This window comes from Ambystoma mexicanum, chromosome 5p (genome assembly GCF_040938575.1).
Source record: "Ambystoma mexicanum isolate Mex_15411 chromosome 5p, UKY_AmexF1_1, whole genome shotgun sequence".
NCBI lineage: Eukaryota > Metazoa > Chordata > Amphibia > Caudata > Ambystomatidae > Ambystoma > Ambystoma mexicanum.
This window is the reverse complement of record NC_090930.1, coordinates 280574355-280602149: the sequence shown is the minus strand read 5'-3', so window position 1 is coordinate 280602149 and position 27795 is coordinate 280574355. Positions and strand designations below refer to the sequence as shown.

General features: G+C 47.7%; 1 protein-coding gene across 1 annotated transcript in view; it reads left to right on the top strand.

Moving 5' to 3' along the window:
* LOC138480522 (A-kinase anchor protein 17B-like) overlaps positions 1 to 27795 on the top strand; it is a 382257-nt gene that overhangs the window by 246552 nt on the left and 107910 nt on the right. The gene's annotated exons all lie outside the window — the stretch shown is intronic.

Below are 27795 nucleotides of genomic sequence, written 5' to 3'. Positions count from 1 at the left end.
TTGACTATGGCAAGGGGAAAAGTGCACAGAATTGCAAAGTGAACAACTTTGGATCTAACAACGTGCATAAAATACCCAAGACTCTTGTATGTATAAACCCAGGAGTGCAAATAAAGTATTTACCAATATATGAAAAAGGAATGTGGGGTAAGCACTTAAGACCTCCTTATAACTGAAAGGAAAGTCAGCAAACTCTTTACCCACTATGCTCTTACAGATACTGACAGCGCTAAACCCACGTAGCGGGCAAGCAAGGACAGATTCTGTGAACTGACACTCTGTAAAATACTGAATAAGGAACATTCAAACAGTACTCACGAGGACCGGAAAGACCACTAGAATGTCAGTAATTTCACGAACCCTGTAGATCAAACAGGAACCCAGAAGGCTGTAAAAGCAAAGGGTTAAAGATAACAAAAATACATAAAACCCTAGTCAGGGGCAAGTATGAATTGTGATGTTAACTTGTGAGGAAAACAAAAGGGGATACACACTGGAACATGTTACAACAACACCCACACCTAATATTCGATGGAAAGTAAATGCAGAAGTGCAATGGGAAATATGGAATGGAATCTGAATAAAGTAGGATCAGGAGCAGGGGAAACGCTATTACAAAAGGAAACCTTTCCCACCCAACCAAGGAAAAAAGGCAGTAAACAAATACTACTAAAGTAAGATTAATGCATCAAGCTTTTCAGTAACCAGGACAGCATAAAGAGACAGAACGCACCGGCAACCTGGGCTGCATCTAAGAGTTAAGCACAGAGAAAGGCTGTCTGCAGACAGAGGAAGACAGAAAGGGAAATTCAGAAAGCATAAATCAATTAGCACATTAATCCGAAATCCAGGACAGAGGAACAAGATACAGGAGCTAAGAACTGGGCACAAAAGCTAGGAACTGGAACTAGGTACAAGGCACAGAAACCAGGAACAAGGAACAGGAGACTAGTCACAACAGGAACACTGCTACAATGACCAGCGCCGGACTGAAGCAAACTGAGGCTTTTAAAGCTGCTAAACGAGCACACCCCTCAGGCGTGCCGCCTGCTGCACCTGCAGCCACAGGTGTTGCCTATCCTCCACCCAGCCTTGTGCTGCAAGGGAGGAGATGAAGCAGTGAGCCAGGCATTCTGGGAAGCAGGAGGTGAAGCAGTGAGCCAAGGCATTCTGGGAAGCATAGTCATTTGATTTAAGTAACATGCTGGCTGCCAAAAACCTGGAATGGGTCCGGAAGGGAAGTAACTTGGAATATAAGGTTTTAACGCTCCCAATTCATCAGAACACTGTAGCATAGGGTTCGAAGGAAATGTCCAGTAGGGAATAAACCCCAAAACATGCCCCCAAGTGGCGGGAACGGGAGCGAAGGGAGCGAGCCGTGACAACACCTCCTCAAGGAATCCAGGCATGGGCTAATACCTCACAGGATCATGACATTCATGACATATGGTGTTGAGTACACCCCGCTGACAGGGAATATACATTTTTTTTCAGGTGTGCATAATAGCTCATCCAGAAGTGATGTCTACGTCCTCCATCCTCCGGGCGGTAATAGAAGCTATTATCCTCCCCAGGACTCTGTCTGATCACTCCCCAGTGTTAATCCGTTTCAAGTCCTTGGAGTTCCCTCCTAGCCACCCTCACTGGTGATTTAGAGCCACCGCCCTTAGGGATGCAGTGTTCCAAGCAGGCATAGAAAAAGACATAGGCCCTCATTACGACCCTGGCGGAAATCAACCGACCGGACCGCCATAGCGTAAATAGCGTTTCCGCCATTGCACGACGGAGCAAAGTGCGGCTCATTCCGACCCATCGGGCACGAGCACCACGCCATGGCGGAAGTGCAAAGTCCGCGATCGCGGAAATGACCCCAAAACGGCCCACACCGCCGCCGTACGCCGCCCTAGGTGCAATTCCGCCACCCATCTTAGCGGTCACCGCAATGAGCGGCAACCGGAAAGTACGGTGACCGGAAATATATGGAAACGGAAGTAAAAGCATGGTCCCGGAACGGGAAACATCACGCCGTACACCGATAAAACCACTATTTCCACACAACCATTAAAAATACTACCCTGAGACACATCCCAACCCGTCATCCACCCTAGTGAAACCAAGAAAAATGGGAAAAGTAGCGAAGAAAGCGTGCGACCGCAAGCGGCAGGTCCACTTCTCCCGTGAGGAACTCACCGTGCTCACAGAGACCCTCCAGGAGAATGCTGCCGCCGTCTTCTCCACGCAAATGACCAGGACGGCACTTGCGAACAAGAAGGCCATATGGGCCCTGGTGGCACAGCGGGTAAGTGCGGTGGGGACCGCACCCCGCAACCCACAGCAATGCAGAAAGCGATGGGACGACCTGCGGATACGCGTCCGTAGCATACTTTCTGCCAACCGCAACATTGCCACAGCTACCGGTGGAGGATCGGAATCACCCATCAAGTTGACCCCCTGGGAAGAAATCTGTGCCTCCACCATTGGAATGGAGAGTATAGAGGGAGTCGGAGGGATGGAGAAAGGAGTGCAGACAACCAAAGAATCAGGTAGGTGTCCCAAATAAAACAATGCCAAAACCACAATGTCCAATCATGTGAAGTACCACGTGTCCACATAGTGCAACAGTAACACATGTCCAGGAGAACGGCCACATACATAGGCCTGATAGCACACTTTAAAACTCACATCAAATACATAAATAATTAAAAATCCTAAAAACACCCTCTACACGTGCAGCAGGCACACCCTAACTGCAGGCTGCAAAACAACTGCACCCTCACTCCACACACAAATGAAACCACCTCCAAGGCCCCAACCCAAATCACCCTCAGGTACCACCCCAATGCATGTGATACATTGCCATTCCAATTTCCACAGACCCATTTATAACGCTCGCCCTCCTTTACTCCACCACAGGGTCCGATTCAAACGACGAGCTCCAGGACACCCCTACCAGCACACCTGCAAAGAGGGCCAAGACCAACGGCCAAAGACCCTCCACCTCAGCTGCACGCATCAAGACACGGCAGCAGCACAAATCAAGTGGCAGCACACAGGAGGGAACTCCAACAGGCACCCCAGCAGCCACCATGCCCACAACAGCACCACCACAGGTCCCCCCAATGGATGCCACAGTAGGCACTGCTTCTGGTGGCAGCAGCACCATAGGTGACACTGCATTAATGGCAGCATGCTCCGACACAGAAAACGGGGATGTCGAAGTTAGATCCATCCATGACCTGTCTCAATCCCCCTGTCTGTTCCATCCCGTACACCATGAGGACACCACGCAGGGGCACCCACAAGACGACGACTGGTCATCCCCCACAAGCCCTGTGGCAAGGCAACATGAGGTGACCAGCCCCTCTGTGACACCACCGCAAATGGCCATGGCCCAGCAGAGGCAACAGTCCCTCGACCAGGTAATCGTGCAACAGCAGCAACTGGCCACGCTCCTCAAGGACCATGCCGATCAATGTGGGGGCACTAAGGCAGACATAGAAACATCAACTGAGACACTTAGGGCAGAAATGGAGAGAAGTACAGAGACACTAAGGGCACAAATGGAGAGTAGCACCGAGAGCCTGAGAGTAGAAATGGAGAGAAGCACCGAGAGCCTGAGAGTACAAATGGAGAGAAGCACCGAGAGCCTGAGGGGGGAACTGCATGCGACGTCCAAAGACGTATGTGCCGAACTTGCCGCTGTGCGCCGTGTGCTCACTGAGCTCTCACAAACCCTTAGGGACATGCATGGACGTGAGCAGGCAGAGACATCATCCGTTGCAAGTTCCGTCCAGGGCAGCCCCCAACGTAGATCTGGGAGGAACCTGCGCTCCACAGGCAGGGGTGCCCCTGATACCCGGAGAGGGGGCTTGCAATAGCGACTGCCCACTGACAATGAGCATCTTTGGACACTGGTGTTCGGGGGGAGGTAGGAGGGTGGAGGGGGTGTGTTGGGCTCACTTGGGTGGCGGGTCGATAGGGTGTTTAACATGATATCACATATGCCATAAACAATGCACGATCATCCAATGAGATGTGTGGACATTGATCTTTGTGTACGAGGCCATTATAGGCGTACAGTCCATATTGTGCATGTTCCAGACACACACAGTGCCACGAGTCCCGTGTCCATGTATCAGCCACCAGGCGTGAGTGCTAGAAGCATGCATCTATGAGATGCTGACGAATGTCACGGCCCTCCTGTGCCTCGCAGACTCCTTGAGGTGCTGCCACATCCCCACCCTCATCATGACCATCTTCAGGTGCTTGCAGTTCTGCGTCAGGGGGCATGGGCACATTTCTACGTACGCACATGTTGTGTAGCATGACACATGCCATGACCATCTTTGCAACCTTCTCATGGCGGTACAGGAGTGCCCCGCCAGACCTGCTGAGGCAGCGGAAACGAGTCTTCAGTAGGCCGAATGCCTGTTCAATGACTACACGGGTACGTGAGTGGGCATGGTTGTAGTCCTCCTCATGCTGGTCCAGTGGGTTGCGGACTGGTGCAAGGAGCCATCTCTTCAGTGGATACCCGGCATCACCTGTATGTGGACAATAAAGGTATTTTGAGGAATGCCATTGCTACGTACGCACCCCCCCCCCTTCCTGCCAGGTCATTGCCGCATCACATAACCCACATTATCATGCTTGAAATGAGACTCACCGAGTAGCCAGGATCTGTTCCCTGCGTGTCGCTCCATGTAGCGTGGTATTGTAGAGTTCCTCAAGACCATAGAACCATGGGTTGATCCTGGGAATCGGGCACAACAATGTGTAATGATCCTGTTGGAGTCACACACCATTTGTACATTCAGAGAATGAAATTGTTTTCGGTTGCGGTACTGGGCCTCCATGGCATGTGGGACGACCAATTCCACATGGGTGCAGTCGATGGCACCAATGCAACCCGGTATGCCGGCAAGTGCATGGAATCCCACTTTTGTGTTGGTAATTTCCTGCTCCGAGCGTGGTAGAGAGATGTAGTCGTCTGCGTGCTGCAGGAGGGCATCGAGCACTTGCAATAGTGTCCGTGAGAACAGTGGCTGTGAAATGCCATGCAACTGTCCGACTGTGTGCTGGTAGGTGCCTGTGGCCAGGAAGTGGAGTACAGACACCACCTTCAGTAGGGGTGGGATGGCGGTTGGGCTATCTATCATGCTGACAAGGTCAGCCTGTGTCATGTCCACAATGGCGGTTATGGTGTCCCGGTCCAAACGGTAGAGGGTGTGGATCTGCTCATCAGTGAGGTTGAACGGATGTGCTCGGAGGCGTGGGATTGCGGGCTGCCTGCGTGGTGGTAGTGGCTGTGCTGGCGGCCCTTGCTGGCCCTGCCTTGCCCTCCTCCTCCTCCTGCGTCTCCTCAGTGCGGCCGGTTGTAGTCGGTGTTCGTCTTCTTCTTGAAGTTGGAGTACTTGCAGTGCTATCAGGTCCCCCAGGGCCAACATGGCTAGTCCTGCCGGTAGCATTTCGGAGTGGGTGTGGTTGTGGGAGGGGGTTGGGTGTGCAATTTATGTGTTTTCAGGCTGTATGGCCTCCACCTGTGGTGATTCATTCCACCTGTGCAAGCTGCTCTCCCCTTTGGGCGAGCACGTCCCGCACACAACGCTGCAATTCGATGAATGGCATCTTGCCATTACAATCATGTATTTGTACCCGATGGCAGTGTAACATTGGTTGATATGTTCATTCTGCTTTGGTCCCATTGTTTCACATACTATCTTTGCAGTCACGAACAGACTTGTGAAGGGTCAGTGGAACGTAGTACTCGAGTAACGGTGGACCCTCATGCAACACTGTACCGAGGTTCACCGACGGGCGGGGCGTCCCATTTGTGAGTGAAGGCAGTTGCCATTTTCACACACAGCCGCACTAGATGGATTAATTTGTGATTTCAAGCGGCCACAGATGCCTTTTCGACGTGATGTTGCAAATGAGGAATTCGAAGGACGGCGCTTTCGGTTTTCAGCTAGCGGCGAGGAGATGCCCACAGGTCTGACTGCAAATATAACGTTCTTTTGTTCAATGTCCTTGGGACAGGGGCCATGGCGAGGATGCAATGATTGATATGAATAGTATGGGATGCGCAATAGCGAAGTGGGCGATAAGGCCGGACGTTCCCAATTACATGTTGCTTCACAACACTGGAATTACGGGCTGGGGCACAGTGGATATTGCAGGCTGCATAACACACAGACTCAATGGAAGTTTCACATGTTATGTGAGTATGAAATCAGGCGTTTGTGATAGTGTTTTCACCTCGATATAGATAGTTGTGATTCGCTAGTGGTTTTTGGTTGGTGATGATCCTTTGGAGTGGGCTAGCATGCATATGGCTGTGGATTTGGTGTGATCATTGAAGTGAGTAATTCAAATGTAGTTCTGATGGCCATACTATTCTTTTTCATTTCGTTTGGGTGACAAGTATCTCCTCCCCTTTTGCCACTGCCATCTGTATGCCACTCCTGCAGATGGCTTTTACTCCCGACACCTGCTGCTTCGTGTTAATCAGTGGAGCAGCATTACGATCTTATGGGACGATCGCCAATGGGCCACATGCCCTTACGCAGTACTAGTGGCTAGGAGCAACATTTCGGCCTTTCAGCTGGACTAGTGCCTCCCTATTGGGACGGCCCTGCAGTTCGAGGCGCTTCCATGTTGCCTTTTCGTACGAGAATGTAGCCCCTGTGTACCATGAGGGTACAGGGCGTCACACAAGAAGTAGCTGGTCATTTATTGCGGATGCAGCCCACAATGGTGAAATGTATTTTGGAGTTCATGGCCTAATGGCTGTATGGGCTTGGTGAATTTGTTGTGCATTAAATTTCTATTCTGATATGAACCGTGTAGCGTTCTTCTTTGCAGGTGATGTGTCATATTCCTATTTGGGGAGCGATGTATTGTGAGGAGATCTGCATTGGGTTCCAGCTTCGGAGTATAGTTGCGTGGTACTGTGCTGGGCGCGTTTGCCTACGAAGCCCAGTGAGGTCAGGGATGAGGGCTGCCAATATGACTGTTTTAATGATGTCATGCTCAGGGGCGGGGGATTGGCTTTTGTGTAACAGATGCCGGTCAGCCAGTTGGATTGGTGGAATGATGTGATTATCAGAATATGGCTGGTCACAGGTGCCTGTGTTTGCGTGCGTTTCTTGGAGGGAGACTGAGGTCATGTCCATTTGTATGGCTTCTGTATTCGTGCCATCTGTGCCCTGCAGCTCCCATTGGCCCCTCTTGAGATTCATTTGTTCGTTGGCAGGCATGGATGACTTGTACATTTCACTGGTTGCATTGTGTGACTTCATTGCACCTACGGGGAGTTGTACAATGTGGCCAGGGAGCGGTGTACAGGCACTCAGTAGGGCCGTTTACGGTTGGTTCGCGATGCCGTACTTCTCACCATGGCGGAATGGTACTTTCCGCCGTGCTTGATGGCGTTAGGTGCATGTCCGCTGGGGTCAGAATTCGCGTACCGTTGCGCCATGGTGGTAATTACGGTTTGGCATGGCGCGCGCGCGCGTACTTGGTGCAGTTAGCGTTGGCGTTCACTGCGGTGTCGCTAATGGCATCGTACTTTGCGGTGACGGGTCATAATCGCACCGAGCGCTATTCGATGGCGGTATTGCATTTCCGCCATCGTTTTTCGATTTCCGCAAGGGTCGTAATGAGGGCCATAGACACATATTTTCAAACCAAGGTACGGTTGGTCCCAGATGCAGATTTGATTTCGGAGGTCTTTAAGATGTATGTGCGGGGATGCTGCATATCAAGGGAGGGAGGGGTACTCAAGACGCTTAGGCGATCCATGAAGGAGTTAGAGGGCATCATACAGGAGGGTGAAAGGCGGCAGAGTATCCAGGACACCCCTGAGCGTCGCCAGGAGTTAAAAGCACATAGGGAGACACTTCGGGAATTGGCCAATAACGAAGAAAGATACCTTGGTGATCCAATTTTGGCGGTTAGATACGGGGAGGGAGACAGACCTAGTAAGACCCTTTCTTGGGCCATTAAGAGGGAACAGCTTGCCTCTAATATAGCTGAAATTGAAGGCCACGGCAGAGTTCGGATAAGAGATCTTCAGGGGATTAATGTTCCATTCAGGGATTTCTATGATCGGCTACATACTTCTCTCCCCATAGATGAAATCGCACTGGGCTGGTTAGATCCTGAACAAGGAGGTCACCCTTATTGCCCCTATTACCGAGGAAGAAGTTTGTAGAGCTATCAACTCCCTTCCTAATGGGAAGGCCCCAGGTATTGACGGTATTTCTGATGAATTTTATAAGGCATATACCGACCTGGTCATTCCTCACCTGCTGGCGATGTATGACAGCACGTTAGCCAAGGGCACCCTTCCGGAGTCCACTAGGTCTGCATTAATTACTGTCCTTTAAAACCCGGGAAGGACCCCCTTCATCTCTCATTTTATAGGCCATTGCCGCTCATTAACACCAACAATAAAATCCTTGCTAAAATTCTTATAGACTGCCTACTTACACACATGCCTGCCCTCGTTTTGCCAGATCAAGCAGGATTCATTCCTGGGCGCTCTACCCAGAATAACTTACGTCGACTCTTTAACCTTATGCATAACGTCAATCCTGAGATTCCAATGGCCGTAGTTACTTTGGATGCCGAAAAGGTGTTCGACTCTGTTGAATGGTCCTTCCTTTTCGAGGTGCTCAGGCGCTCTGGCTTGGGTTTAAATTATATCAAATGGGTCTAACTCCTATATACCGCACCAAAGACGGCTATATACATGAATGACTTCACATCTGCACATATACATCTCATGCGTGGCACTAGACAGGGTTGTCCCTTCTCCCCGATTCTATTCGCCCTAGTGATGGAACCCCTGGCCTGCCATGTCTGAGAGTTGCAGACGCAGCGAGGGATTCGAACACACACACACCTCTCTGTTATATCTCTATACGCTGACAATATCCTTCTTCATGTTAAAAATCCCAGTCAAAATTTACCGCCATTGATTAAGGAAGTGACTAGATTTGGGGAGGTCCTTCCCCTAACCCCGGTCGTGCAGAGAACCGACTTGGGCAATGAGTTCCGGTGGCGCCCGCGTGGCTTCCAATATCTGGGAGTTACGATATCCACTATACGGGAGCAAGTGTACAAGACCCATTACGTAGTGCTGTTAGATGATTTAAAACTAAAACTTGAATCGTGGATCCTGCTCCCAATGTCTCGGGCCGCCCGGATAGCGCTGGCAAAAATGGTGATACTTCCCAAATTGTTATGTTTATAACAATGTCCAAATATGGCCCCCAACTAATTATTGGGCTCGTATATGGAGACTGATGACGCGATTGGTATGGGCGGGTAAGCAGCCTAGGTTGGCGTATGATTTCCTGACTCGACCGTATGAATTAGGAGATCTGGAATACCCTGATCTTTACCTTTACTTTTTAGCCGCCCAAACACAATACATATCCGGTTGGAACCCCCCGTCCCCGAATCCCCACATGCCCAGATAGCCAGGGCGGTCACACATCCGGATGCCCTGATGGGCATGTTATGGGGGGGCAGAGACCCAGTTCCGCAAAGCGAGATCCAGACCATAGCGATAACTTGCCGGGCATGGGTGAAGATAAATCAGATACTGCAAACTTCCCCCTCTTTTCTCCCCGAGCTGTCAATATACTATATAAGAGGAATCCCACTCACTCATGAAATATCCTTCAGGGAGCGGTTTCAATCTCTGGGCATTCATACTCACTGGCGTAACAGGGGCCCCCGCAGCCCCGTGGTGCGCGGGGCCCCGCTAGCACATGTCCTGGGAGGGGCCCCCACATAGAAAAAAAAATGAAAAAATAAAAAAATTTAAATCATTTTTTTAATTTCTTTTTTAAATCACTTTGCCTTCATAAAGAAAGTATTTCTGTACCAGAAATGATGTCTTTATGAAGACAGAGTGACTACAAAAAGAAACTTTCTTTTTGAAGTCCGAGGGCTCCCCCTACCCCATGACATGGAAGACCCCAGGCTGGAGGCCTCCATGTCATGGGGTGGTGGAGCCCAATGACTTCATAAAGAAATGATTTCCATTATGGTTCGGTCCTTAACAGAAATAATTTCTTTATGAAGTCAGAGTGATTTCAAAAAGAAACAATCAGTCTCATTACAAGTTTAGCGGTAGTCTTGCCGGTAAAACCGGCAGGCTGCCTGCCAAACCTGCACATTTTGCTGGCACCGCGAATGGGCAATTACCAGGTAATTACGGCCCCGCAGGACCCGGTAATTGCCCATTCGCGGGCGCTGGAAAAAAATGCTCCCCATTCCCATTTGATCCCCATAGGGTTCCATGGGAATGAGGAGCTCGGATTCATTTTGAAGTAATAGGACTCCCCTTAACCCGATGACGTGTGTGTGTGTGTGTATTGTGAAAGCTTGTACACTTAAATGTGGAGGTGGCTGCCTGTGTGAGTGTATGGTGAAAGGGTGCAAACAAATGTATGGGTGACTGGGTGTGCATGTACAGTGAAAGGGTGCACACTTAAATGTATGGGTGGCTGCCTGGGTGTGCCTATGTGGTGAAAGGGTGCACACTTAAATGTATGAATGGCTGCCTGGGTGTGCCTGTATGGTGAAATAGTGCACACTTAAATGTAAGGATGGCTGGGTGTGCATGCGTGTATATGGTTAATGGTGTTTGTGCTTGTGTTCAGGGGCGCAACAAAACCTACATTTCGGGGGGTTGATCGTTCAAATGTTGGGCGAGGCGCTAACTTCATGGGTGGTGGGGGAGGCAAACTTATTTGTGTGGGGGCATCTAACTTCTTTACACATTTTAATAAGACTAGTCTAGTGCAGCTTCAATGTTACAAGCAGTGAACTCTCTCCTTTAAGTGGGAAAGCACCCACTTATGAACTGTTGTGAGAAAGAACAGTCTCCTGTTCCTTTTCGACACTTCCAATCACTTCCCTGGCATGAAAGTACTAAACTACATCACAATTGCCTAAAACAAATTGGCATTTGAATGCAGGTACTAACAATGAAATGTTTTACGTTAGTAACTGCTGGGGCCTTGTTAACAGCGAAACCCAGGTGCCATTTAACATCTGTAGCCTGTTCTGTCCGCAAACTGCTCTGAAGGTCAGCCAGGTTGAGTCAACATAGCCCAACATTTCTGGGGGTGAGCGCTGCAGCCCAGTCAACTGAATATTTTTAAGCCCCTACTTGTGTTTAATGCCTTTATTACTTACTGGTAATAGTCATTACTCCTAGCCCAATTCTTCCTTGTCCCTGTACTTGTGTATGAGACAGTACTTGTGTATGAGGCATTATGCCTCATACACAAGCACTGGGATGAGGTAGAGGTACATGGAGGTAATACCTGTCTTAGCTACCTGTAATTTCATTACTCCTAATCCCACTCTTCCTCATCCCAGTACTTACCTCTGAGGCAAAGGGCCTCAAACGTAAGCTCTGGGACAAGGAAGAGGGACATGAAGGTGATTATGGGCCAAGGAGCTGATTTTGGAGGTTGGGGTAGGGCATGGGAGGGAGAGGGGATGTGTGGGAGGTGGGATTGTGCGATAATTCATAATGGTTGCCCATGTCCAGGCTAAGCAGGCATGATATGTGGTATTAGTGGCTAGAGAGACATTTTGGTGCTGCCAGTCTAGTTATTCCTCAGTTTGGTATGACTTTTTTTTTAACTGCGCATTTCTGATAAAGCAGCCCGGCTAAGTGTAATTACCTGGCTAGATTGGCATTTGGGTGCTGCCAGCCTAGCCATTTCTTACTGCAGCATTGTATATTTTTTTGAGTATCTATCATAAAAAGATATGATATTAGTCTATTATAACACGCCTGTAGACAAGCGTTTCTTGGCGCGACAAGCAATGGAGTGAAGATAGAGGGTGGCCAAGACAAATGATCTTACTAGGCCTTGTGTCATTCAAATCGTGCAAGTGCGAGAAGGAGATATGCAAGGGGAAAGGTAGGGGAAAACAAGGCTGTAATGCTCTGAGTAAGTGCAGCCAGGGCAGTGTGGCGCTCGGTAGTGCAAGGAGAACAAGGGACTGTAGGGTACAGTTACAGTCCCCAAGTGCGTGGTAGGCCAGAGGCAGTGCAAGGGTGACTGAACAAGACAGAGCCTAGACTAAGTGAGACTCCTAGGGTAGCCAAGCAACCAGTCGGTACAGCAGACAAGTAGGTCAGCTGGGGAGGGAGAGAGAGAAAGCAGAGGAGAAGAGGAAAGTTTTGAGCTGCTTCCGGAACATCAGGTGGTCCGCTAAAGTTTGAGAGGGGCAGGTAGGCCATTCCAGAGAGAGGCACCTGCAGAGGAGAAAGACCTACCCCTCACTCTCTGCCTGAAGAAGCGTCTAGCCCTTAAAGAGTTGGAGGTAGCTGGGGGAAGGGCTCGAGAAAAAAGGTAATTTGGAAGAGAGCATTGGATGAAGTGTGCGCCCGGCCCCAGAAAGCCTTGTGGACAATGCAAAGGGTCTTGAACTTGATTCTTGCAACCACCGGGAGCCAGTGGAGAGATTTCAGGGCTGTAGATATATGATCTCTGGGCTTGTGGCCAAGGATAAGTCTTGCTGTCCTGTTCTAGATTAGTTGCAGAGGGCAGAGAGTAGAGGAAGGTAGCTTGAGAAAGAGGCTGTTGCAGTAGTCTATCCTAGAAAGAAACAGGGCTCTGGAGACAGTGAGCTACTGGGGGGGGGGAGTGAGAAAGGGAAGAGTCCCTTTTAGGAGGAGGAGCTGGTAGGTAATGGGACTTCTTGGCAACGTAAGAGATGCGAGGAGAGAAAGAGTGTTGTCGAAGATGACACAAAAGGTTTCTTGCCTCGAAGCAAGAGGGCCCAAGGTGGACGGCCAGAGTGAGAGAGGGAAAGCAGGGGCAAGGGTCCCAATGAGAAGGATCTCCATCTTAATGGCACTAAGGTAGATATTGTTGGAGGTGCACCAATCCTTAATCACGGATAGACAGTCAGGAATGAGCATGAGAGGAGCCTGAAGGAAAGCTGTGTGCCATCCGCAAGACGGTGAAAGTTAGAGAAGGTAGAGATCAGGTGGGACAAAGGGGCCAAGTAGAGGTTGAAAAACCAGGGTGAGAGGATAGAGCCCTGGGGAATGCCACAGGGAGAGAGAGAGAGGTGGTGGAGAGAAAGTGAGCAAGTTGGACCTGGGAGGGGCAGTCCAAGAGGAAGGAGGTCAGCCACTCCAGGGCCTGATCTGTGATGCCCAGGTTCTCGCGTAGTCGATTGATCAGGATGGCGTGGTTGACTGTGTCGAAAGTAGAGGAAAGATCAAGGAGGATTAGGACAGAAGGAATGCTGGAATCAAGGTTAGAGAGCAGATCTTCACGGGTGTTCAGGAGAGAAGTTTCCGTGCCTCTGGCAGCTCTGAAGCCAGACTGATGGTCATGGAGACAACCAACAGATTCAATGTGGAGAGTAAACTGAGAGATGGCCAGCTTTTTTCCAAGAGTTTGTGCAGGAATGGGGTGATGGAGATTGGGCAATAGTTTGCCGGACAGGTATGATCGGCAGACGGCTTCTTGAGGAGTGGGTGCACAAAGGAGTGCTTAGGGGAGAGGGGAACGTTCCAGTGGTGAAAGAGTGATTACAATAATCGGCCAAGGTGCAGCAAGGGTGTCAATATGGTCCTGGATGAGCAGGGGAGCCTCTCTGGCAGCTCTGAAGCCAGGATCGGCAGACGGCTTCTTGAGGAGTGGGTGCACAAGGGAGTGCTTAAGGGGAGAGGGGAATGTTCCAGTGGTGAAATCGGCCAAGGTGCAGCGAGGGTGTCAATATGGTCCTTGATGGTTCTGGAGGGGCAGGAGAGCACCTTTTTGGACGACACTTTCATGAATCAGACTTGTCTAGAAACCTTGTCAGGTGTTGTCAGAGAGAAAGAGGAGAAAGGAGGAGGAGAGGTAGAGATGGCCAAAGGGGTGGGGGCGAGAGAGGGAGAAGAAGAGGAGATAGTGTACAGAATGTCCTGAGTTTTAGCAGAGAAGTGAGAGGCCAGAGCCATACAGAGGGCCTGGGAGGGAACAGGAGAGGTGGAGACTGCAACAGGATTGACCAGTTCCATGCAGATTCGAAAGAATTCGGCCATGTTGTTAGAGGCAGCAGAGACCCGGGCTTCAATGCGTGCTCTCTTCTTGATGAGTGTTATTGATTCGACTGGCATTTTTGTGCAACCAGTCTAGGTATGTCTAAATGTGGCCTGGCATGCTTTACTGTAATGTTATAACGTGTCTACACTGGTCTACATTGTGCAGCCAGTGGGATATGTTTTCAATGTGGCATGGCATTTTTAATAGCAACGCATTCATGTTCCTGTGCACTGTTGGTGACTTGCATGTATTGGATTGGTGTTACCCTACAAAACAATTGCAAACACTCTGGCTTTTTAGCCAATTTTTCTCAGAAAGTGTGCTGTATATTGCATTAAAACACATATTTATATCTTTCTCCTAGTACAGTGTGCGGCATACCGCTTCAGCAGCACGTTCATGCGTATTGTGCAAGCGTGATAATCTAGGCCTACCCAGAGTGTAGCACGACCCAAGATTTGTTGCTGAGCCTGGGGGGCTGTCAGCATGGCTCGCAGTGGGGCCCCCACATTTTGTGTTACGCCACTGTTCATACTCTGGGGGATCTGGTGCAAGATGGTCATTTTATATCTTGGGAAGAGCTGAGCTCCAGAGGTGTGCATGATCCTGTGACTCTGCTGCGTTACTACAGATTGCGTTGTACCCTTAGAGTCAAATGGCCCGACTTCCCACGTGGCCCGCCATCCAGCACAGAGCTATATAATTCACCCCACATCCGACAGGAGAGTAGTATCCACCATTTATAAGATGGTGAGGAGTGGGAGGGTGGTACAGAAATACACATATAAAGCCAAATGGGAAACTCCCTTGGGGAAAACGTTGAGTGAGGAACAGTGGAAGGCAATCTGCATGCAAACACAATATATTTCACTGAATTGTCGTTACAGGCTGATCCATTTTAAGTATGTACACCAAATGTATCACTCCCCTTACTCTTTAAGCAAGATTTACCCTGAGTGTTCACCAGTATGTAAAAGATGCAAGGCCGACCGAGCTGACTTTTATGTCAGTTGGGACTGCCCAAACATTAGAATCTTCTGGGGCAATATAGAGGAGGCACTGTCGAGAATGTGCAGCTCAATGCGTGTCTAAGCACTGGAACTATGGCTCTTGGCCCTGATTGATGGGGGTACTCGTACAGAAAAGAAGCTCTTAGGCATGGCTTCAGTAATAGCTAGATATCTAGTGGCCAAGTCCTTGGGTAAGGCCACCACCCCCCACATTTGCGAGGTGGCTGGAATGTATTGCCCTTTGTGAACGAACAGAGTCTATGTTCGCCGCGACCCTACCGAGTGTCAGTCGCCCGTTTGATTACAGTGTTCAGACCATATCAACTGGACACAGCACAAGCAGCTCGGTCCCCAAACTCTACCCCTGATTTACTGGTCGAGCAATAAGCACCCTAGTGAGAAGTTTCATTTGAATGGCAGGAACTCCATTAATGGTGTCACAATCTGGATGCAAAGTTTGATTTAGTCATGTTTATGTGATTGGCTGATCAATTGAGTTGTGGTTGTAAATTGTGGGTTGGTTGGTTGGGTGGGGGCAAGGGTTGAATGGGGTGTTGTCGGGATGGGTATTTGACACCCATTAGGGAACTTGTTTATTCTAAAACAATAAAGAAAGTTTACAAAAAATAGAGATTCACAACATTTTATGAATTGTAAAAACGTTGATGTAAAAACTAAGCTTTGCATAACCAGCTTAATACAGAAAAGGCAAACATTTAATGCAATAGAAAAAATAAACACGCAGATTCAACTTCTCAACGCTCAGACAAACAGGTAGAAGGACATGTCTCTTATGTGGGTGGGATGCTTTAGAGGTCGAGATATGTCAGGTGCGCTGTGGAATAGTGAAGGGGGTGGTAAATATCAGCATTCAAATATTTCATAGCAATAGGGATGCGTCAACCCGCCTGGTACCAGTGTTCATTTATCAAACAGAACACTGAGCGTCTTTTGTAGAGTGACGGTGCTAATATCCCACTGTTTTTTACTGCACACTATACCCGGATATGTAACGACAATAGACTGTGGGGTGTTACACGCATAATTTTGTACAAAGGATTGTACCAGCTCTTTTACGCTGTCAAAATGTATTGTAGCTGTGTTGTTAACATTTGTTGTTATACCTTTTACTTTCATGTTGACGGCTCCTAGAGATGTGCGATAGGTGGATGTTTTAGGGCCTGCGGATACAAACTCCAGAATTAATTCTTCAGGAGCTAGCTCAGAAGTTAGATCCCCTATATAATTGCCTGTGGGTGGGTTGATATCCCCAGGGCATCTGTCGAAAATAATGCTATCAGTGTCGTGATATAGAACTTGTTCTTGTAATTGAACTATCACGGCAAACAGTTTTAAGCAGGCGTGAGCAGTTGTGAATGTCGCTATGAATATGTTTGTGTTGTCTGAAGTTGTTGGACATTCCACAGCGTAGCGCCAGTACAGACAAGCCGTTTCATCATCTATGAACACGCAGCTACTCTCGTCATAAGAATTATCAAATAGATAGGCGTGAAGCACATCAGGGTCTGTGATGATGAATGTGTTGGGCAAATAACCTTTTGCCAAACTTACCTCACAACGAATTGAGGCATAATTTGCCAACAGACGCTGAGCTTGGTTGTCCTCAATGTGTTCCATGGACAAGCGTATGCCCTGCTGTTTATAGTCTTTATAGTCATCATCAATACAAGTATGTTTGCGGCATCATCCACACAGCTGACAGGAAAGCCCGATGCTTCCTGTTTTTGTTGTAGGAACATGCAAACATAATTACAGAAATGTTTGAGTGTTAGTGTTTTGAAATGCCAGATTTTCTGTATGCGCCCCACACTATAGCCCTGTTTCAGAACTGCCTGCAGCTCAATTGTACACCAGGTCACGGCCAGGCGTTGCTCCTCTCGCATTTGTCTTTGGAACAGGCCTGTTTTGTCTTGACACATGTGCAGCAAAGCGGAAACATTAGTTTACTGTCGCATCTATAGGGTAACAGGGGTTTGTAAAGACCTCGGAGTGGATAGACTGCACTTCTGATTAGATCGAAATATTGGTGTACATCGCCATAATTATTACAGATGATCTCGGGATGTCCACAGGGTAGGGTCTGTATTGTATATCTTCCACAAATATGTTGCCTCAGGTGATCACAATGTTCCAACCTTGCCACAACCCCGTCAGCTATCAAAGTCAAAGAGCAACTCTACATTGTGAACTCGCCAACCTGTACTAATGGATGAAATGTACCCCTATGCCGCTGCTACCTTAAAGGATACTTGCAATGCCCCTGTTGTTTCCTCGCGAGCTCCCATGAGCCTTCAAAGTCATAACAACATTATTCCAACAATTGTAACAAGAGAACATGTATGCCATGGTACACATTATGCACGCCTATACTCCCGCGTAGGCATACCCCTGCCTCCTCCCTCTCCTTCTTGAAATTCCTGTTGACTCGTAAGCAGCTTCAAGTTGCCAACAACACATTCACTGCAGCTATCATGCCTGCAGCACTTATTAAACATTATGCATTGACACGTGGTGGATCGAAGGACCCTCAAGCAGACAGCACCATTCAATGTCCTAGTAACGCCTGTGACCTTACTTCACCCACTCTCCGAGCAAAGATCACGCCGCAGCACGGCCACCTCACACAACTTACCCGTACATCTTTCCGAGCTCCACTATACAATGTCCTTATATCGCAAGCCCCAGCACAAGACTACATCCCCTAGAACTCTGTGGGCGTGGTCACGCTGCGATTCGGATACATGTTCTTCACATGTTGCACGCTTCGATGGCAACAGTAATGAAACTGCCCCCCCCCCTGGCTTCCACTCCCCATGCTCAGTTGTGAACCCCTGACCCCCTCCCAGCACTTCTCCAAACCTATCACCATCCACTGCTCCAGATTCCAATCACAGTAAAGAAGATATCCATCTGCTTACAACGTTCTCCACGCTCAATACTGCTTTACACGCTATGCTTTGCGCACTACCCATACTATATGCAACATATAACATTATCACTTCTAGTACCGCTCTGAATGTTTGCTCCACCACTGTACACACCCACTACTTCTCTCACATCCGTTTACCCCAACCCAGCAGCTTCCTCCCTCCCGCTTCCACCATTGCTATGCCCATTGATCATGACCATTCCATCAAAGAAACTCCCCATGTTCAACGTACCAGTGAAACCCTGCAACACATTTGTTGCTCTCCCCATGCCATAACCAAACCCCTGTGCATCACGTACAGTAATAGTAGTCACTGCCTTATCTTAAGCTCACTCTCATGTTCCCACCCATCAAGCATACACGCAGCCCCCAATCACATACCCCATGCATACACTACACTCACTCCCCCACCACATGATGTTACCATCCACTCCCAGCCACCTCACTGCCCCAGTAGTCTCATGCCGGTGCAAGAGAGACCCCCAACCTAGAACAGTCATCACACCCTCCTCCACAGGACCATCTTTATTAACCCATCAACTACTACCACCCATGCCCTCTACCTGCACCATTGTCCCACACAGTGCCACACACGTGCAGCACTCTGACAACGCTTCTCAGCCCAAACAGAAACAAGCCTACACCACATCACACCTGCATACCTCATATGGCGTGCATAGCCCACTGCACCCCCATACCAAGAAATCATCACTGAGATTCTCAATAGCTTACCCTTCATTAGATTGCCACCCTCTACCATATACTACCTTCACAATGATAGGAACACAAGACTCGACAGTGTACCAAGTCAACCCTCTACAACCTGCCTGCTGCCTTTACCAACGCAATAGCCAACCACATCAACACCAACACAGATACCCAATAACCCTCCTTTGTGCCCGACCCCAGCACTTTCCATCCAGTAAGATCGCCACAGAGCCCTTTGCCACCAGGCCAGAGATATCAACATCCTCATCAGCAACCACACTACCCCTCATAAACCATCAGCTCCCTGCATAGGCCCAGCACGTCTATGCAAACTCGGCTCCAGAATCTACACATCCCCTCCCCTCCAGGAACCAAAACACTGCAGGTCCAACAAGACCAAAAGCCCTTGCCTTACACCCCCTCCAAACAATTCCACTATCCCCCCCGACCTCCTGCCTACCTTCTCCCCACTCCCCCTCCCTTCTTAACTCCTTTGTCTGTGCTTTATTAAACATGCACTCTGTCTGCGCTCATGCTCCTGACATCCATAACCTGCTACTAGCCAACAATCTAGACTTACTGGACTTATCTGAAACCTGGCTACACGAAGCAGCAGGCCCACTCCTCTCTCTCGCCATTCCTATTGGTTATTCCATCCTTCGTGATGACCGTCAAGATGGCCTGGGAGGTGGAGTTGCACTCATCCACAAATCCACCCTCCACATCAGAACCTCCCCTCTGCAGCAGATACCAGGTTACAAAATCCTACTGGCCTAACTTCAATCCTGCCCCTAGGCCACGATCAACCTAGTCCTCCTCTACCACCAACCCTCCCACACTGGCAACCCAGATATCGATATCCCCCTCCTCATCTCTCTACTCCTCAAGCCCAATACCAAACTCATCCTCCTAGGAGACTTCAATCTAGGCTACAATGACCCCTCTGATCACAAGGCTTCCGCCCTCGCTGCCACCCTTCATGAAATGAACTTCACTCAAATAATCCTCTCACCTACCCATGAAAAAGGTAGAACACTTGATTGGATTCTCCCTTGCAACATTCCCCTCCAGATATGCTCGATTCTCCTGCTTCCTTGGTCAGATCACTCCCTCATCCTATTCTCCAAAAACACCCCTACGAGCAACAAACCCCTTCCCATCACTGCAAGACACACCCACAAGCTCACAGTCGAGCTTCTGACTCCCACCATCCGAGCCTCACTCAAATCACCCCAGACAACTCCACCCAAGTAGCCATATTAACATCCTACAGCCATGCACTGCTCACTACACTTGACGAATATGCCCCGCTCAAAACCACATCCAGGAACAAAAGGAACACCCAAAACTGGTTCACCGATGATCCAGCCTCCCTCTGAAAAAAGAAACATGCACTCGAACATCTCTGGAGAAAGAACCCCACTCCCACAAACAAAACTACATTTCAGTGTTCAGCTGACACCTACAAAACAGCCATCACTGCTACCAAAGTCAATATCTACAATACCAGAATTTCCTGACGCTCGCTCTAATACCAAAGAGCTCTTTAAAATTCCTAGAGAGCTCGAAACCTCCAAACTTCCATCCGACAACTTCTCAAAGGACAAAACATGGTGCACACTGATACAATCCTCCTTGGACACCAAAACACGGAAATTAAGTGATAAAGCGATGCACAAAAAATCCCTACTCCCACCCTTGCCACCTACCCCTTCGGTCATTACCCCTACGACCGCCACTCATCCACCACAGTTCCGATTCTCTGCCGTCTCCCCCTTGACTTCCTCACTATCATCCAGCACCTGAAAGTATCCAACTGTGTTGGCAACACCTGCCCAGTACACATTGTCAAAATGTGTGCAGAACCCCTGGCCCCTAGTACAGCCAACTTCATTAATGCATTAATGTAGCCGTCCAACCAATATTTTTCTGTAGAGTTTTTCACTCGTGCCAGTTAGGGCATGTTGTATAGAGATGTTGTCTGTTTGTGAGATGTATAGGAGCCACAGAATAGATGGCGTAGAATAACGTTTTTGCCACCCATGATATGAATCATGGGACAGAAGCGCGATTGTTTCAGGTTTTAGATATAGCTGTCTGTAGATCTGCATAAAACAACTAGCCAGCGTGATTCTTTTAAAAGGACTGACGTATGACACATGTATCCCACCCTTTATGGGTGTTTCACCACAAGTCATTTGAATGATCCAGTTCCTGAACAAATGACAAGCTTTTCTTAAAATGTTGACATCTTCTTGACAGTAGGCCCTTAACTCTTGGCGAAAGTCAAGCATGCCGTATTATTAACCTTATACCATGCCATTAAGCACACCTCGAGCCCATATAACACACTGATTCTTGCCACCCTTAAACATGTCAAATGCGTTGTACAACACTTCAGCATATGTGTGATCTGTGACACATTGGTGTTGGGAAAAATTTCATAAATGTGTAATTTTCCCTCCATTTATGGACCCCCCCAAACTTTTTGCTTTTGTTTGGCTATCCTACCCTGACTTTTTCCAGTGTAGGACAGCCTTCCGCTGTGCTCCCCTGGGCTTTTGCTCATTTGGTATGAGGAAACGGCCACATCCTTCAGACTGTCAGTACTAGACAACTATGTTTTGCTTAGTCTTCGAGTATGTTGCCATTTCTTGGTAACTTTTTAACAGTGCAAAATGTACCTTCCTGTACCGTGCACTGGGTTCCTGTTGTTTTATGGCTCTAAACACCCTCAAAGGATTTTTGGTGAATGTATAAATGTGTCTGGGACGAACTGGTGGCAGCAGTTACTTTTTATAAGAGTTTAACTTCTTTTTACAGGATCACATCGCATTTACCACATTTGGTTCAGGACTTTGGCCAGGTCCGAAAATGGCAGAGCCACAAAGTCCTTTGTTGTGTCCCATGGCCATTTTGTCCCTTGCCTTTACCCCGGTCGAGTAACCCGGGTTTTCCTTATTTGGGCATGCAGCCTCCCACAAAAACTGATCTTGTGGACATGTCACGTGTGTGTGCCCAGGAAGCGGGTTGGGACTGTCTGGACTGGGGTGGAGGCAGTTAGCCAAGCACCTGAACCTGACGAGGAAGAGGTGCTGCCTGAAATACTCAACCCACATGACCATCCTGAACTCCAAAGTGTATTGGTTGAAGGTGGTCCTGATAGGGAAGTGCTAGGGCATAAAGAATAGAAATGGAAACTAAGGCACAATAACCATATACCCAAGTGACACGTCAGACACGACGTTCATTTTCCAAGCAAGTCTGGTTTATTTCAAAGTGTTCTTAGTCGGCCGACTGGGTCTCAACGTCTCACGACGTGTGTTCCCAAACATTGTGAGGTGCGAGAGAGCAAACAGCGCTCAAGCAGCAATATATATACATTATACATAATATTTGTGAAGGCAATTCAATCTGCCCACATACATGTCGTACAGGCTAGGATTCAGTGATTGACAATTATGACAATTATGACACGTTATGACAAGTCTTCATTCAGCCTAAACATAGGTATTCTAGCAAAGGCAGCAGAGAAAACTTTTCTGTTATGGGGAACATGGAGCTCTGGCTGAGCAAGGATATCGTGTTCCTAGCAGGGAAACATTCCTTACTACATTATCTGTATGACTTGGGTCATGAGCTAAGGGTCAGATAGTTTCTGAGGCAGAAAATACCATTCTCCGCGAAGGAGCACCGCTAGAAAGAATATAATTCATGTTTTAACTGCCTTTTACTACAGCGTTCGCAAGGCAACCCGGCACCTTGTCTGCTGATTGGATGCAGTTTCTGCTCGACTTCAAGGACTTAGTGAGAGAGAAAAACAATGTATTTCTGCACAGTTTGACATTCCTGTCTGTGTTAGTGTTTCAGCGTTCAAGCCGTGGCCTCGCACGATGTGCGAGTCTAAAGCATAGAATACATTTTGCAAAGCGTTTTGACAGAAAGGAAAAAAGCAAATGGCCGACATTTTACAAAATGGACGCCCTCTGGTTACATTGACGATTCTCTGATCGCGATGTTTGTCACATGATGCGATTGGTTTCAGGCCAACATATTATACATATCATTCGACTATAGGGTTTCGTTTCTGGTCTAACAAACCCTCCTTTTGGCCGTAAGCCAATACCATCATCCATACATTGCGTCTTCATCGGACCACGTGTCCAATTCCAAACTACCCATGCTGCTATAATCATCATCAGAAATATTAATTGCCATGAATTCTTTAATTATTTCATTTTCGTATTGTGCACCTTCACTTAACCTGCAAGGAGGTTTTCTTCTAATTGCATGTACACACTCATTTGTAATTTGGGAGCAGAGGACTGGCAGGCATTGCATGCAACAACAGCAGAACATGAGGATTCCAAATATCATACCCAGAATTGCAATTAGTTTCCATCCCCATGATCGTAGCAGTTCCCAGAACCATGAACCTATATTCAGATTCCAACCACCTGTGGGAACATGCAGTTCAGAACTTAGGCCATGCAATTTTTTAATTGCTTCAAATATTGTGGGGGAGGAATCACTCACAAATACACAGCACGCTGACCCCACCAATTTGCATACTTCTCCACGATCAGCAAAAATTATATCAAGAACCATTCTATTTTGAAGTGCAATTAATCTGATTGCTTTTTGTTCCAATGTCATATTATAGAGTATATCTGTTGTCCCATTTATTGTTTTTTGTAACACCCTGGACAGTTTTCTTATATTCCATGAATGTATTGCTTGTCCCCAGAATGGTATAAATGATTTTGCTATATCCCCTGCGATTTGTCCTGCAGTATCATCTCGACGTGGCCGAGATCTAGATAATTATGCTATCTCAGAAGTTTTAGAAAGATATACACCAGGTAAAAGTGTACCTAAATAACAGGTCCCTTCCCAAGTTCTAGGTAACCATGGGTAGGCCTGATCTCCACATATAAAATAGACAGAACCTCCTATATATAAGGGTTTTTCTTCTTGTTCAAGCACAGCAATGTTCATGCATCTAGTGAATGTTCCCACCAGGTGGGAACCCTTTTTCCGTAAGCAAAATGGGACAGAACGTGGATATGATTAATAGTATAAGAGAGAGGCACAACATTGTTATTCCCTACCGGAGCCATTTTGAAAGTGATTAGGGATTTGTAAGGCCTAGAGAGCCTATCTATTGGACTTGTTCTTACTGGGTTTATTTTGCTTCTGCTTGTAAAAACGGAACAACCTAACGGTTCTAACACCAATCTTTCAAAATCATTTATGTTTGTTGCATCAAACTGACCAGTGACACTATCATTCCATTTTCCAAAAAAAAGCGTTCTTAATGATGCATAACAGGCGGTATTAAGTGGCAAAGGATGTACATACCAACCCATTCCTCTTTCCCCATGCTGGGGAAAATGGGACCAGACCCAAAAATGTTATCTATTCAAGATAGCATGGGTCATATTCATAATCAATAGCAATGTATTATTGTCATACCCTTTTCTATGTTTCACTTCTTGTGAGGAGAGAGTATAAGAGAGCACACATACTTGGCTGCTCATAGTGGGAGCATTGGCAGTAGTCAAGAGACAGTTCAAAGGATGCACAGTTTCTAGATACCAGAATATTGGTACTAGTGTAACCAAAATGCAAAGCGGTATCATAATCATTAGCATATTATTCCTTCTGAACCGAGTCTTTCTTGCAGTAGGCTTAACCTCTATCTCTATATCATTAACAACATTGGTGCAGGAGGGAGCAGGAGCGAATATAGACATTGAAAAAAAGGTTGTCAGTGTCCGTCGGGGAAAGTTCTCCACAGCAACCCATGTAGCAACAAACGTTCAGGCCAGTCCAGGCTAGCCTGCTTATTGATGACAGCTAGCTGATGTAAATTTCCACAGAGCTCCAAAAAGGCAGGAGCAAGTATCAATTTGATTGTGTCGGTACCATATGTCCCCGCTTGTCCGTGCCAGGTTGCAATGGTCCTTCACTTTTCAATAGTAGCACCAGGAAACCGCGTGTCAGAGCTTTCAATTTGATCCAGCTTGATACAGCTCATACACTCCTTTTCCCTAGGCCTCCGTTCCCAGCTTCCTCCATGAGCTAGGAACAAAGGCGCAACAAAAGCTGATCATTTCCGATTTTGCGAACGTAGATTGTACCTCACAGCTCCAGATACAGTATGGTCGATGAACAATGCACTCTCATTTCCAGATGCAAGATTAGTGCCAGTTTCAAATGCACTGTGTGATGATGATAAGGCAGCAGTCAGACTAAGTGTCACGACCCTCGTCCAAAAACCCCTCTGGCAAACCCTTTGGCCAGGTGGAGTCAGGACTCAGGCCTCTAGAGCCTGGCATCCTCTTCAAAAGCCCTCATGGGGCCAGTCCTGGCGCCTGTGGTGCCAGGCTCATACACCATGAACAATAATGTGCTTGGGAACTACTTAATTGTATTGTCAGCCAACATGGAGGCATCCACATAGCTTGGTTCTCAAGAACCAAGCTATGCGACCTAGTGTTTTGGGTGTGGCAGGCCTGGAACTACTTTCCCTGGTACTACTTTACCTTGGCTATATAAACCACACCCTGACTGCAGAACATGCTTCGTGTTACTTTGCAGCTTGCAACGTGACGCTGACCGTGTCCAGCTATTCCCTTGAACTTCGGAGAAGCAGAACCTGCAAGGAGACAAAAAGAACATCATTAGCAGCAGCATCTTTCCTGCAATCTTCATCTTTAAACACTCGCAGATACTGAGAACAGCTTCCTCGAATCTGCATGCCTCCCGGACAGAACGACCTCAAAGAGGAAGATAGAGGCAACATTAAAGAAAGCTGTAGAGACATTTACAAATTACGAACTGCTCAAAAGGCTTACCTGGCTGGTTGCCTCTCGGCTGGCACCACTCCGGACATTCCACTCGTGCTGAAGAACACTTCGACTTACAAGGAAGGAAGACACAGGTTAGCAAAGGCAAGACTTTGCAGAGCTGCGCATAGCGCTTACTTACCGCATCATAGCGCTCTTAATGCGCCATCATTTACCAGCGGGGCTCAACCAAGCCAGTTCGCCGCGCTGAAGCTCCGCATACCTAAGGGAGAAAAAAGAGACATTTTAAACAAAGAAAGGCATGCAGGATAGCAACAAAACTAAAGAACAGCAATAAGACCTACCTGAACAATATCAAACGTGCCGGCGTCAGTGAAGTAACTAGACCGCACTCGCCCATGTAAGACAACGTGCCCCTGCAAAGAAGGCAGGACAGAGAGCACGCCTAATTCTACCACAAGGCAGAACCTTCCCCGCAGACCACATCAGGGCAAAGCTGAGAAGCATACCAGCGAGTAACCCAGCTGGGTGGCGTCCCTGTGGATACGAGGTGAGCGTAACACTAAATTGAGCACCTTTGGCCTTTCTATCTTTGTTGCAATCTCCCCAGGCCCTTTCTCAGGTTTAGGAAGCACTTCTGGCAGAGAACTGGCGATGATGTCTTTATGATCAAGCGCAGCTGTCTTTCTTTCAATGTCAGGATCATCAAGCTCTTTCTCATGTGGCAAAGAGAATGAATCTCTTTTCATGTGTGTTGTGTGGATCCAATGCTTTTGTCCATTCACTCGGACTGCAGTCTGCGTAGCCAGAAGCACCTCGAAGGGTCCCACACAGCGCAGTGCAAGTGAAGATTTTCTTTTCAAATTTTTGATAAGCGTCCCGTCCCCAAGCTGCAGACAATGTCCTGGGCCAGTATATCAGACAGAAAGCCTGCTCCTGCTCCTGCTGATGAATCAAACAGAAGTTTTAAGTTAACAGTTTACAGTAATCAACAAGTAAGGGGTTCTCTATGTCTCTCAACCGTTTCAGTCGAGGGGCATTCCAAACATACGCTGGTCTCCCCATCACGATTTCGTAAGGGGAGAGACCAGTCCTTGCCTGTACAGTTGTGCGCATGCACAATAAAGCTAGCGGTAGTGCATCGGGCCATTTAAAATTGCTCCCTGCACATACTTCACTAATTTTGTTTTTCAGGATACCGTTCTGACGTTCTACTAAACCGGCACTCATCGGGTGTCTGGCTGAATGGAATTGTTTATCAATTTGGGGACTTGGGCAAATTTGCAATATCACGGCCGCAATAAAGTGCGGGCCGTTATCTTACCGTATGACACGGGGCAGGCCAAAATGGGGAAAGTATTCCTTTAGCATGGCTTTAGCTGTGGAGATAGCTGTACAATCTTTCAGGGGATAGGCCTCTACCCATTTGCTAAATGCGCAGACCACCACAAGAACATACTTATAGTTTTGGCACCTTTCCATGTCTATGAAATCAAAAGGGATGACTTCAAATGGCATATACGGCGGGCCAAAACTACCTACTGGTGTCACTGTTCCCTTTCCAATGTTATGTTGTAAACAAGTCATGCAATTTTGAACCAATCTTTCAGCAGTTGTTCTAATGTGTGGATTATGCCATACAGTATCCATGTGTTGTATCATTTTTCTAGCACGTATGTGTGTTGGACTGTGGGCCATAGTGATCATTGCCAGCACATAGGCATTTGGTAACATGAATCTGTTATTTTTCTTGTCCACCGAACAATCGTCAGAATCTAATTCTGCTGGGCCCTCAGACCAGTTTTTCATTTCATCTACAGTAGCTTCTGATTTCATTTGCTTGACTGTTGCAATTCCATTCTCTATCATGCAGGGTACTTCCTCTAATCTTTCGACATACATGTTGGTGTGTAAATCAGTAGCAGTTTGTTTCGCAATTTTGTCTGCAAATGCGCTTCCCGTTCCAATATTACATGTTACTTTTTTATGTGCTTCACATTTCATTATCGCTAATCGCTTGGGAAGCGCAAGTGCTGACAATAGTTTCACTATCAAAGTGCCATGTTGGATTTTGGTTCCCTGTGATGTCAGGAAACCCCTATCAGCCCATAATCGAGCAAAATTGTGTATCACCCCGAAGGCATACTGACTGTCAGTATATATGTTTACATTGAGATTTGCAGAGATTTCACATGCTCTTGTCAACGCTATTATTTCTGCAGCTTGTGCTG